This window comes from Semicossyphus pulcher, unplaced genomic scaffold (genome assembly GCF_022749685.1).
Source record: "Semicossyphus pulcher isolate SPU_LCO1_2020_fin unplaced genomic scaffold, fSemPul1.0.p SCAF_20, whole genome shotgun sequence".
Taxonomy (NCBI): Eukaryota; Metazoa; Chordata; class Actinopteri; order Labriformes; family Labridae; genus Semicossyphus; species Semicossyphus pulcher.
Window position 1 is genome coordinate 7,557,168 of NW_027211694.1, and position 13,026 is coordinate 7,570,193.

The 13,026-nt window shown below is 42.0% G+C and overlaps 1 long non-coding RNA gene across 1 annotated transcript; it reads right to left on the reverse strand.

Annotated features, from left to right (window-relative positions):
* LOC138599648 (uncharacterized) lies at positions 1–1,391 on the reverse strand. The gene is made up of 2 exons (XR_011308724.1): positions 1,171–1,391; positions 1–555 (listed from the first exon to the last, which is right to left on the reverse strand). It is a non-coding gene; the product is annotated as an uncharacterized lncRNA (long non-coding RNA).
* Between the last annotated feature and the right edge of the window lie 11,635 nt (positions 1,392–13,026).

Consider the following 13,026-nt stretch of genomic DNA (forward strand, 5'->3'; position numbering starts at 1 on the left):
TTTCCAACACCATTCCTTTTATTATAAAAATTCACATTGAAAAATACACCAATAAAATGTTATTAAAAATCCCACTTTTAGTGCAAATTGTTGTTCAGTAGTGCTGTGACATTTCTCATCACATTTGTAGTTGCCTGTACAAACCTAGCTGCCAAAGTGGATTTGACAGAGCTGAACGAACATGCTGCGGGTCGAGCGCAGAGGCTTGACAAAATCCAGAACCTGTCGAGCAAGTCGGACAGACCAGTGCCATTAGAAAGTCTCAAAGCCGGTTGATTCATCGCCATAGTATCCAGCGTGTTCATGCGGCTGCCATGTCTCCCTCATGAGCCGATGTTTTTAGTCACAGACGATCCTCTTGGCTGGTTACTGGAGGAGAGCCGTCTCTGTGTGTGGTGGTCCATCCCCAAGACGTAGTCATGGTCCTGGACGTACATGAGGCCGCCAAAGGAGTCCATGATTCCATAAAAGACAGCGAGGACGCTCAGCGCTGTTCCGATAAAGTAAATCTTAAGGACGGCGGCCACCATGGCTCCTGAGGTTGAGGGCGACTGGCTGCAAAAGGATAAGAATAGGTTAGGTACAGTTCTGGTGTGTGCTTGTGTAGATTTTTGTAGGAGGAAAGCTTATCTTCAAGGAAGCGACAGTTATCAGATTACATCAACAGGAAGAACTGAATTATTGTTGCATTTACATGATGTCGGAAATATCAAAGTCAAAACAGAGATACAAAGATAGCTTCAAAGTGTGTGTGTGTGTGTGGGGGGGGGGGGGGGGGGGAGAGTAGGACATATTAAATATTGGTGTTTCAAACAGATGCATACGACTCCTTTGATTGTTTCTTTCCTACTCTGGCTTCAAAGCATCTAAAACTCTGTTACTCTTACAAAATAACAGACAGTTCACATCAGATTGGTTACAAAAGTTATTATGCTTACATCATCTAATTTCTATACTTTACCGGGTTGACAAATTCGACTTAAAACGTATGAAACTCAAATGTTGGCGCTGAAGAAAGGAGCCTGAATGCAGCAGCAAAACGTACCAAGACCACATGGCTTTGAGGAAACAAAACACGAGACCACACAGCGTGAATAAGCATTCATCTTTTCTTTCCCCCGTTTGTACAGCATTAAAACACGGACACTCTCATTCGTTAGTTGAACTTACCAGAAGCTCGTGTTATCGTCGGTGTCTCTCTTTTTTTCTGTACCTCTTGAAGCAAAAGGCTGGATCTTTCCGTCCACAAACAACGCACACACAGATTAATTAGCGGATATTTGACGGTTAATGACAATCACCGACGGCTTTCTCGTCTTTAAAGTTTAGAAAGTCTTCATCCCAGTGAAGCTCAAGTCACCCAGCTGCTGCCTGTCTCTCTCTCTGCTTCTGCTGTGTGAACTGCGCATAAAGCTGTTCTTCATTAAAATGCGTAATCGTGACATCACGTTGTGATCTGCAGCAAACCATTTCCTGAACCTTTCAAGTAGCACTTAGCCCGAGGGCTGTTCAGGGCTTTCCATGGGGTGGTTATGCTAATTTCATAGTTAGACAGAATTCAATTCAAGGACATTTAATTTGATCTAATTAGAAATAAGTGCAAATCAAAGATAATTTGATCAGATAAGTCTTTAAAATGTTTTAACTATTTCAACTGAATTTTATGTTCAGTTATAGTTTCTGTATTTAGGTCTTATTTCCTTAAAGTTTTCTTCTAAGACATTATCATACAAAAATGTAAACATGTTTAATATTTATCTATTAATTTGTCAAAGAATGAGTCCATTTTTGCCAGACCTAACCCAAAATGTAGGCTATTTTTTTTTACCATCAAATTTAAACACAGCAGTTAGCTCAAAGTCTAACCATAAACAACAGTACCTAGCTAGCTCTTCAGAGCAGCAGTGCTTAAGCTAATGCTTAAGCGAGCATGTTAACATGCTGATGTTAACAAGTAACCTTAGTTTAGTGTTGCCTTGCTAACAATGTCAAATTAGCACTAAACAAAGTTAAAGGGGGCCATATCTTTTAAAGGGATATTCTCATATTTTGCACAGGTTTCACATTTTTAGGTGTTTATTGTTCAAGGTGAAAAAGTGAAAACTGCATAATTCTGTTTTTCCAGAGTGACTTTTTTAAAAAGGTCGCCTCTGAAATGGGCTGTTCAGAACAGCTGCAGGTTTCTACGTAGAACCTTGCTTTCACTGAAATCGACCAATCGTCATTCTCCTCAGGCTGCCTTCGTCGTTTCAACTGACCATTCCGATACCTCCTGGCGGTTCTGGCTCGTACATTTAAGGCCGAATAACTGATCCCAGAGCAGCCATGTTTTCTACAACTTTGGAGTGACAGTGCGGTGCTGCGGCCGCTCCCCCATGTGGGGTCGCACACGTGGGGGAGGGGCTATGCGGTTGCTCCAAATACTGTCAGCCAATCGTGGCTAAGGTCTGACCTTTGAACGGCAAGACGGCTTGTTCATTTTAGGAGGAAGGAGAGGCTCCGTAAAATAATTAAATTAAATATGAACACTACCACTTACCAACGTGATTCAAAAACACATTACAATGATAGAAAAGAGATTGCATAGCTAAAATGTGTCCCCTTTGATTGTTTGACGTTAAAGAGGATTAGAGATTAGTCTACAGGTTTACCTGCCTTAAAGAGAAGGCTACTACTGCCTGTTGAAAAGGTAATATGTTTTAGAAAGCTTTTGTATTTCCAGAGATAAGTGCATAAGTCTTTCTTTGAATCTGCCCCATGTGATGTCACTTGAGGCAGTCTATGATCCGACGGTAGGAGGTTAAAAAGAAGTGAGTTCACCAAACCTCTGTCGCCCACTTCCTACTACTTGCTTGAGGGTAGCAGCTCGAGGCATCATTAACTGCTACGAGCATAACTCACTCAAATCTCAAACAGAACTCTCTGCGTTTTAGTTGCATTGTGGGTAACGTAGGCCCCAGGTTTTGCCAAGAAAGGAGAATGCATGGAATAAAAATGTTGTTGAGATAATTTCTTGCTGGACAAAAGGGGTAGACAGAATGATAAGCGAACTAACATTGCCACTCATATTACTGAGATAGTTATTGCCTCCTTAATGAAACCATATCATGCCTGCAAAGCTAATTGTTTCCAAGAGGGGAAGCACCATTAAGAGTGAGATGATATCTCATGGAATATATGTTTTCACTTCCTTATTTTGGCTCTGGCAACATGAGGTCTTTGTTTTAACCTTTACGTTATCATTTGAAGTTGTGGAATGTGTTGAGAAACGTATGTGATGTTCTTTTGAGTCATAGAATAAGTAGGATTAAGCATTTATAATGAATTTTCTACCCCCACACACACTGTGGGGAAACCTTAATGGACTCGTTCAGACCTGCTCTTCACTAACATACTTGTTAGATGAACTTGTTGTCTTGTGCCATTACTGAACTGAAGGGGTTTCCAGTGCCAGAATGGAAATTCCAGATTTCCACTATGGAAAATTCCCCATTCAGAAGAATAAGCAGAGAAAAACAGGAGTGAGTGCTGTAATTTTATTGGTCGTGTTTCACTTCCACTGAGGCCTGGCTGAGTTTTTGAGGAAACTCCAGCACAGAGAAAAATCACAAGAACATTTAACTGTTGGGAAAATAGCACAGACGTTGGCCTAACCCTTAAATAATCTGTTTTCTACTGTCTAAAAAGTGTGACATTATCTGACCGTTAAAGAGAATACAACTGCAAGACATGACTCAAAAATGTTAAACATGTTAAAATGTTTTACCGCAGACAAGCCTGAACAGCTGGAAATTAGGCTATTGTTAATGGTTCCTTTCCAAAGAATACAGTCTCGTGATTTCCTAAGAAAGAAACAAAAAGCACACATAGTTGTGTAAGCAGCTTTTAGAGTCTGGGACTTAAAGTTGAAACGCTGCACTTTTTACAAACTTCCTGAAATATCCTCTCCCTCAGCAGCCAAGTAAAAGCAGCCAAGAGTTCAGATTACTCATGTAAGCACACACACGACATCCTTTTCTTTTCTTTTCACTGCCTGGATTTAAACAACTGCCCCTGAAGGAGAAACAATGGTATAATTCATACCATTTAATCCTAGGCTATTTAACTATACAACTATGTAAACACTGAAAGGCTAGTCGAACAATGGGACAGAAAGATAGGCACACCTTGTTCTACTGTCTCTGGTCTTTTTCATATGAACTGCTGATAAGGTCCAGAGAATGGGGTCATGGCATGTCTGGAGTTTCCACATCCAGATTGTCTCCAACTGAACAAGGAATATAGAGCTACAACTTGACACAGTAGAATAGAGATGGGAGGTTGGACTTGAGTTTGTATGAGTCACTCACTAAAGGGAGTCGGGTTTTTGAGTCCCTCGAGTCAGTTACGCAGAGCTTGAAACCCCCACCGACCCAAGCCCCCGTAGAGCGCACTAGAGACTTCCGTCACCCGATCGGGCTATCTTCCAGCTCAGCACTCCACTAACATTAATGGAGATTAAATGTAATCGTGCAGCTCTTCTAGACCTTCTCATTGTTTTTGGGCCTCCATTATCCTCCGTCTATCCGGGGCCAGGTCACGGCGGCGGCAGGCTAAGCAAGGTGACTAAGGCGCGTCCCTCTCCCCAGCAACGTTTAACAGCTCCTCCTGGGGGATTTCTGGGCATACCCAGGCCAGACGGGATATAGAATCCCTGCAACGAGCTCTGGGTCTGCCCAGGAGTCTCCTCCCAGTTGAACGTGCCTGGAAAACCTCCAAAGGGAAGCGCCCACCAATCAGATGCCGCCTCAACTGGCTCCTTTTGATGTGAAGGAGTAGCTGCACTCCGAGCTCCCTCCGGATGTCTGAGCTCTTTACCTTATCTCTAAGGCTGAGTCCAGACACCCTTGAGGAAACTCATTTCAGCAGCTTGTATCTGCGATCTCATTCTTTTGGTCACTTCCCAAGGCTCATGACCATAGGTGAGGGTTGGTACGTAGATCGACTGGTAAATCGAAAGCTTTGCCTTTAGGCTGAGCTCCCTCTTCACCACGACTGTCCGATACAATGCCTGCATTACTGCTGACGCTGCACAGATCCATCTGTCAATCTCACAACCAATTTTACCCTCACTCTATTTTTGGACCTAACTGGTCAATTTCTGATAGTAAAGTGAGTCATTTCGCCGGGTTTGTGGCCCTCGTTTTCCCATGATTGTGTTCGAAAAAAGTTGGGAGAGCGGGGTACTGAGTGAATGATTTGTGTAACCCCTCGATCCCACAGGATCCGTCTCCGGCGCGTTCCTCCATGCGCGTTTCTGGCGCGAGCCCTCGCCCACAGGAAGCGTGTCTGGTCCACAGCGCAGCGGCGCGCTGGCCCAAGCAGCTGGTTTTGAGAGATCACAAGATCGCGGGACAACTACATTATTGCGCGAGAACTGAGAAATCACGCGATAACATCAATGTTAGCAGAGCAAATCATTCCGTGATTTTTGTGCTTCCACCATGGAGGACTACACTACTTAAATAAAAGTGTTCTTTTTTCCAGATTTCTGAGTGTTGATCTTAAAATAAACGAAAAACAAACAGGAGTCTGTACCGGTCTGAACATGGTGTTTTATTTTGAAATGACCGGATGCTGTATGCTGCTTTCGTGTGTGACGGAGACGGATCCTGTGGGTTCGAGGGGTCTCTCCATCAGACCTTCAGTTTCGGGCAGGGAGCAAGCTCCATGCGGCGAACTGTGTGAGTGAGAACCGAGTTGAAACAAGAGCCAAAGTGGTTGTTGCTCACAGGACTAGGCTTATACGGTGGTCGAATTCGCAGTTTGCAGTGGCTAATAGCAGGTAGGAGGGGCAAGTCTGTGAATGAGTTAGTGGAGGTGAGGACTTGTGACTCCTGAGTCAGTAAAGAGAGTGGTTACTTTCGATGGATTGACTCATGACTAGCATATCACCAGAGTGGAAAAATACAGTCATAATTGGGACCAGTCAGTAGCTTACCATCAATAATTATATCATTAAATAAGCATGAGTTACACCTACTTTGGCAAAACCAGAATAGCATCAGGGAGGTTCAATCTGTCAGTGAATGCTCTTGCAATGCAATGCAAAGGAAATTTCATAGGTCATAGTTTCAAATCCAAAATTTGATAGTGTCATCCAGCCCATTACGGTTTAAGGTAGTGAGGTACGGGATATAAGTTATCATAGTTTTACCTGTTGGGACAAACAGAATCTTTACATGCAGATACAGAGAAAAACACCAACATACAGGCCTATATGTGGAGCAGAATTAGGATACCCACTGATTATTAACATTCAAAAGAGAGCATTGAAATATTTCATCATCTTGTATCCAACACATGAGGCGACCTGCATTACAAAGCCGTCCAGACTCGAGCCACACCTGAAAAGGCAATTAGTGCTGAGGCAAACTGTCCCCTTTAAGACCAGCCTCACAAGAACCGTGCTCTCCAGTGACAGATCAGAGTAAACCAAATTATAACTCAATTTAAGGAAACTTGAAAAGAATCTGACGTTATTTGTCCCCAAAGTTCAACTCTATTATTTTGTATTACAAAGAGTCGGCTCCTCAAGTGTACAAGTATAAAAACACATTGAGTTGGTATTAAAGTTGCATATTTTAATATTGCGGTATTGCTGATATAGTATGATATGATGCTGTTTTTGTATTGTATTTTTTGTGCATAAATTTAAACGTTTTTGAACCAGAAACTTTCACGCCAATAAAGTTATTGAATTGGTTTAAATTGAATTGAGAAGGCTGTGAGTCTAAGGCAACTCTTTAAATATCAGACAGAATCTACCTGTGAGTTGTAAGATGATCAATAAAAGTACAGAAACTGGCAAAGTAATGGTTTCACAGAGGCTATTTAGGGACCGGCAACAAAGATTTCTCTTTTCTCTGCGAGAACAGGGTGAACAATTACATGTGCAGAGCAGTAAGAAAACTGAATCTCAAGAAATCCCTGACTCAGGAGAATATAATTATGTATTGTGTAATAAAACATCCCACCACTAGATGTCAGTGTAGAACAGTTGAGAACACTGGCACACATGCTTCAGGCATGCAGAGTCTTAGATTGCATCATTTACGTTAGACGCAAAACTGAACCCATTTAACACACGAGCTTTAGAACGCGGTTTACATTGTATTGTATTTACACTGTTTTATAATAGGCGTTTTCTTAGAAGGCTTTCCATTGTAGAAAACAGCACAGGCTTTACTGATAAGGATGGCTATGCTTTATTCAAGGGTCAAAGCAGGCGGCGGGGAAAACAGGACCCTGAAACTGAAGCAGCAAAATGGAACGATGCCTTTATTATTTTCTGTATTTTCACCTGTGCTTTTTTGGTGATGTGACGATAGTTCATTTTTAAAGAGGCCTATTGTATCGTGTTTTATAATAATATTATATTAAATGAAACTTAGCAGGTCTTAATAGAATATAAATTATAACATTCATGGCTGCATTCCATTTAGGTGCGTCAGTTTGAGGGTCCAGGTTTTGTCAATGGAACAAAGACATCCTTAACGATGTTCGGTTCACTTGTGCTTTTTCTGCTTTCACAACTAAGCAGCATAACACACATTTAGTGAACCTTCACTTTAGTTTTGGTCTCTCATATTGTGGTTTTCACCTTTTGAAATCTGTGTCCTGCATTATACTTTGTTTAATCAATTTTCCTCACGCACTGGAGCACCGGTTGGTCGTTGGAAATATCCTGAACAAGCTGCCATGTATGGTCTTTAGTGTTCTTTGTACCTTCTGTTTAATGTGTGTGACAGGGTACATACAATGAGGATAGGGGATGGTGTTTGGCAGAGATCAAACTCCAAATGATGACATCATATTTGTTCACACACTGCAATTACTGCTTCTTCTGCCCTGCTTTTGCAGATCCAAAATGGTGCATTTTATCATTATATAGTCTGTCTTCTTTCTACTTAAATGGACAGAAGTCGTATAAAAAAACAGGACACTTCATTTCAGTCTCTTAGCTGCAGTTTCAGTGTTGTATTGATTTAAAAGAGGCCTGCACTGTGTCAAATAAGTGTGACTCAATATTAATCACAGCTCTACTGTCTTTTCACATTATCTGAGAGATAGCATCTCCAGTATCTGATCATTAACACGCACACAGTAGGAGCGCTCTTTTGTTGGGAATGGTTCCCCTTGTGTTCAATCTCATGACTCTGATTTGTCTCAGCCGGTCAATGAGCGTCCACACTGTGCACATGACGTTCATTATGATTAGCGCAATCGAATGAGAGGAGGGGCCAAGCTCGACCTGAGGACACGCACGTGAGAATTTGCAAATGCATGAGACACATTTAAGGCCAACGGTAACATGATTTAAAGCGCAGAAATGCTCCGAGCTCGTCTCACAAATGTACATTCAGATCGTATTTCGGGTTGTGAGGGATGCTTCCTTGTTTGCTATCCTCATTGTGTGGTCGAGGGGTTTCCGTTACCATGTGTTCACGATGAATGCCAGTCGTAAGTGGGGAAACTTATGAAAGCCCAGAGCGCAGGCTAAGAGGATTTTCCAACTTAACGTCTCAACAACTGTCACAAACAGGCGGTCACCTGGAGGTGATCCCTTTTGAGTGCGTGGAGGGGAATCCTTCCCACTGTCTTAACAGTACACACAAAAACATGCGAGTCAAAACATACATTCAGTAAAGTGTTTGTAAGAATGCATGCAGACCATCAGTGACTATGTAACACTGTGACACTTTGGTGCAAGCTTCACTCAGCAGCGTCAAAGTACAAGTACGTGTTGTGTTAGATTGTGGGTCTAACCTCGGACTCTTCCTTTTTTAGGACGCCGAGTGGTTACACCAGAGCTCCATTTCATGTGCACTTATTTTCGGTGTGTAATTTGGTTTCAGTCGAGCCCCCTGAGACAAACAAACAGTCCGGTAATGAACTTGTGCTATTAAAATGTGCTGCTCTCTTTGCACAGCTTGTCTCTACTCCCGCTCATTCTAATTCTGAAATCCTCTTTGTGAAAGGGCCTCTAATAGAAAGCAGGATTAACCCATACACAGAGAGCTAGCAAGACATAAAGAGAGCTTCATGGAGCACCACTCAGTCCATTCTACTTGTGCAGAAACGCTCACGGCCATGGCCGCTTTATCCCACATGTAAGTACAGAACAGTGCAGGGCCGTGCCGTGCTAATCTACCCCCCGTCCATTACCCCTGTAAAAAATCCTCCTCCAACATTTCAAAGACATCAGCACAACAGCCTCTCCACAACAACGCTCCTCTGCTGGCATCATTTCCACAGCGACACCCTCTCAGTGGGAGAATCTCCAAGGTGACGCCCTCTACTGCTGACACGCCTAGAGGTGCTGGTGCCTTTTTGTAGGCAGGTACACCCTGAGCGGGAGGCATACGGAGTCGTCTGAATCTCGCCCCTTTTTTTTCCCTGTGGGAACACCTTGGCAGCGCCATATCTACTCTGGGAAGCGGACACTGGAATTCAGATAAGAAGTACTGAGAAAGGAGTTTGCATTTGTTTTCAAATTGTAACTTTCACAACAACTTGACGTTCATGTAAATCCAGTTTTCAGGAAGCTTGTTCCGACTGAAATGTTGCTGTCAGCTGGTTGGTATTGCCACTGACTTTACAAATTCAGTTTAAAATCAAGCAACTGGCTAAGGCTAAAGGGCCACTGGACTCAGAGACTGACCTTGTGCGGACGATGGAGGGGTACGGTTTGCAGCACTTTGCTGCAGATGGAGCGAGGGAGAGCCAGCAGGTGGATTATCGCAGAATAGTGGGAGACACTCAGCCCCCACGCAGCAGTGGTTCACCCTGGGAAGGGGCGATTTATGTCCAGCAAACCTCCCATGGACATGGACATGAAACTGCAGCTCAGCGGTACAGCGCCACGCGCATCCAGGCCGGTCTAGGCCCAGAGAGGTGAGGAAATATATGGAGAAAGAGACACATTTTAGGTTCAACTCAAGCAGCATTTGAGTTAAAATACTTCTATTTGTTTCATTATATTTGCTGTTTTGTTTTTTTAACTGCTGCAGAACTAATTTCTTACCATCAGGTGTGAGAATCCTGCAAAATCGAACAAAAGATCAAATTTGTAGACTGTAGATTTGTTGTAAAAAAAATGTGTTCAGTCTGCAGAAGTAGACAAATTCCAACAATATCCAATGTGAAATAAAGTGACTGTACTTTCACTGGCCAGGAAGGCAGTGCATGTAAATAAGAGTCATGCCGTTGGGTCAGCTTACACGTCCACACACATATGCATGTAGACCTGTTTGCAAATGCCAGTGAGGTTCAATCCCCTGCTTTGGATGCCACACTCCTATCTTTGTTTGAGGCTTTTAGATAATACTTCTGGCTCATGGAGTAGATGCCGAATCAACAGAAAACGTTTTATCTCAACTTGTCAGGTGCTATTTTTAACGCGGCCCCTCGTGTACGCCGAAGTCTCTGCGATGCAACACCAAGGCAGGAGCGACCGGCGCGCTGCGGGGAGGATAAACAAGGCTGAATCAAGCAGCTCAGAATAGCTCCAGTGCATTAAAAAGAACCACTGACCCATATCTGCAATGACCCACATTTAATTTGACACATACACAGAGTGGGAAACGGATCCCCCTGAGTCACCTTGGCAGACATATCTAGAAAGCTGAGATTAATATAGAACAAGGGAGGACTTAGACGCTTATTGGGTTACAGGAAAGACTAAGTGGTTCTTTATTTCATTCAACATCTAAAATGTCAGATACGTTTCTCTGCAGCCCCATGAATGGCACACATTAAATATTCTTTGCATCTGTAAACTTTACTTTGCAGGTTCAACATATATAAACAGTCTCTTATCTGGCACATGCATAGCTGACATATTGTGTGCCAAAGTTGAAGGTGGCAGCAAACTAAATAAACTCCATATTCCCAACTCTGAGTCATAATCCTTAACTTCTGACAGGTGTTTTAAGTGTGCCATCTTCAGCAGCTCCATTATAAATCCAATATAAACCATATATTTGGCTGAACTGCAAAGAATATCCGCGTCACATTGCAATTGGTTTAGTCCGAAATGCAGGATTATTTAGAGTGATATCTTCTGCTTCATGAAGCTGTGAAAGCGGCGATAAAAGTCACTGACGGTCATGGTTCTAGCGGTGAGAATGCAGCACTGAATTTCTGCCTGCGACTCGTGCCAACTGCGCGTCCCGTCGGCAGCTCGATGACGACAGCAGCGTGCTGATATTGTGTCAAGTAATGTGAATGTGTGTGCGCTGGAAAAAGACCGTGTGTGACTGTGTGTGCGGTTTTATGTTGCTTATCTTGGAAGCGACTGCCGGGAACTTACTGTATCTTCTGCAAGCATAAGGGGGAGTGCACTCAGCAATTTTATTTTGAAGGACTACAGCTGAAAAACTTTAGACTTCACAGTAAATTATTAAAGAGGCTATAAAAGATATGTTTTAATTTTGACATGTCATTCTCTTCAGTTCGGCCGTGTATTCTTGGTATAGCCTATAATAGAACTGCTTTGTACAACACACTGAAAGCAATGCTCGGGATGCACAATTTATGAGGCTATTTTATTGCTATATCAGCTTTTGTACTGTATATTTAGGCATTAGAACAAAAAGGGGTCATTAAATTTGATCCAAATCAAGACATTGTGTCACTCTGCATAAAAATAAGGAGCTATAGGATGGTAAGTTATAAGCTGCCTGAGCTACGGCGTGTTACTTGCTGCTTCTCTGCACACCGATCATGTGAATAAAACGTGGTTTCCCTTGGCTCTTCATTACACTTAATCCACTTTAGACGATTGGCATATGACCAAAACTCAGACAGTGCTGCTTTAAATCAGAAGTTTCTCATTAGTTAAGAAAAATTAAGACATGAAGGTTCTCAATGTAGGCTACCCATCTGCATTCGACAGTTGGTCTGATTGAGTTGCTTAGCCACAGGCAAACACATGGGGATGTATTATAAATAAGAAAAAAAATATATATAAATAAAAATATTATAAATATTAATATCATATAAAAAATCAATACCCTACATCCATTGACTATATAAAAAGCTATTCTGCAGTATACAAGTCCTATATTCAAAATGTTACTGGAGTTAAAGTACCAAATTATTATCAAGAGAAAGCACTTTACAGCTCCTGTGAGGGACTTTCAGTTTGTGTTGGCGCCCCCTGTGGACAAAGCCGTATCTCCAATCTCTTTGCTGATTTTGTCATGCACGGTGGTTTAAAAAAAATAATCTCATCAGGCTTTGTTTTAACAGTCACATGTATCACTCAATTTAGATTTTTGCCCTGGAAAATGTAAACAAAGGCAGCGTGCAGTTAATCACATCATCTGACACTAAACCCCCACCCACCCCCGACAGCTGATTCAGGCCCCACAGATAACTATATAGAAATAATCAATCTTGTTGCTGATGGTCTGGTTTGCTTTTGTAGGCCATATAGAGTAATCAGAATAAATTCCAGTCTGTTACATAAGCAGATAAAATCTCCTCACAGTAGCTTTTAAGTATGTAACATGCTATTTGAATTACAATATCATTGCAGCATTTTAATGTTGTTACAGTTACAGGGGACATATTGTAGCTACACAGACTGTTGGAAAATAGTATTTTATAACAAGGCAGAAGGGTTGGTACGTAATTCCCTAATCTGAAAAGTACTACTTAACTACTTAAGACAGTTTAATATGTGTAAAGTGGTAAAAAGCACAGCATATCCCCCTTTTAAATGTAAGATATAGAAGCATCAAGTCAAGTACCTCAAAACAGTACCTAAGCACAGTACAGTTCCTAGAGAACATTTACAAAGTCACTTTAAAACTAGATTGATAAATAGCTAAAAAAGGGAACCATCTTAACTCAAATAACCTTACCACATGGTGCCAAATATAGCCCATTGATTTGGAATGAGCTGTTTTTATAAACCGGTCTGCCAGCATTACAGTCATGAACTTTCACGTGAATCACACTTATTGCACACACAAGTAA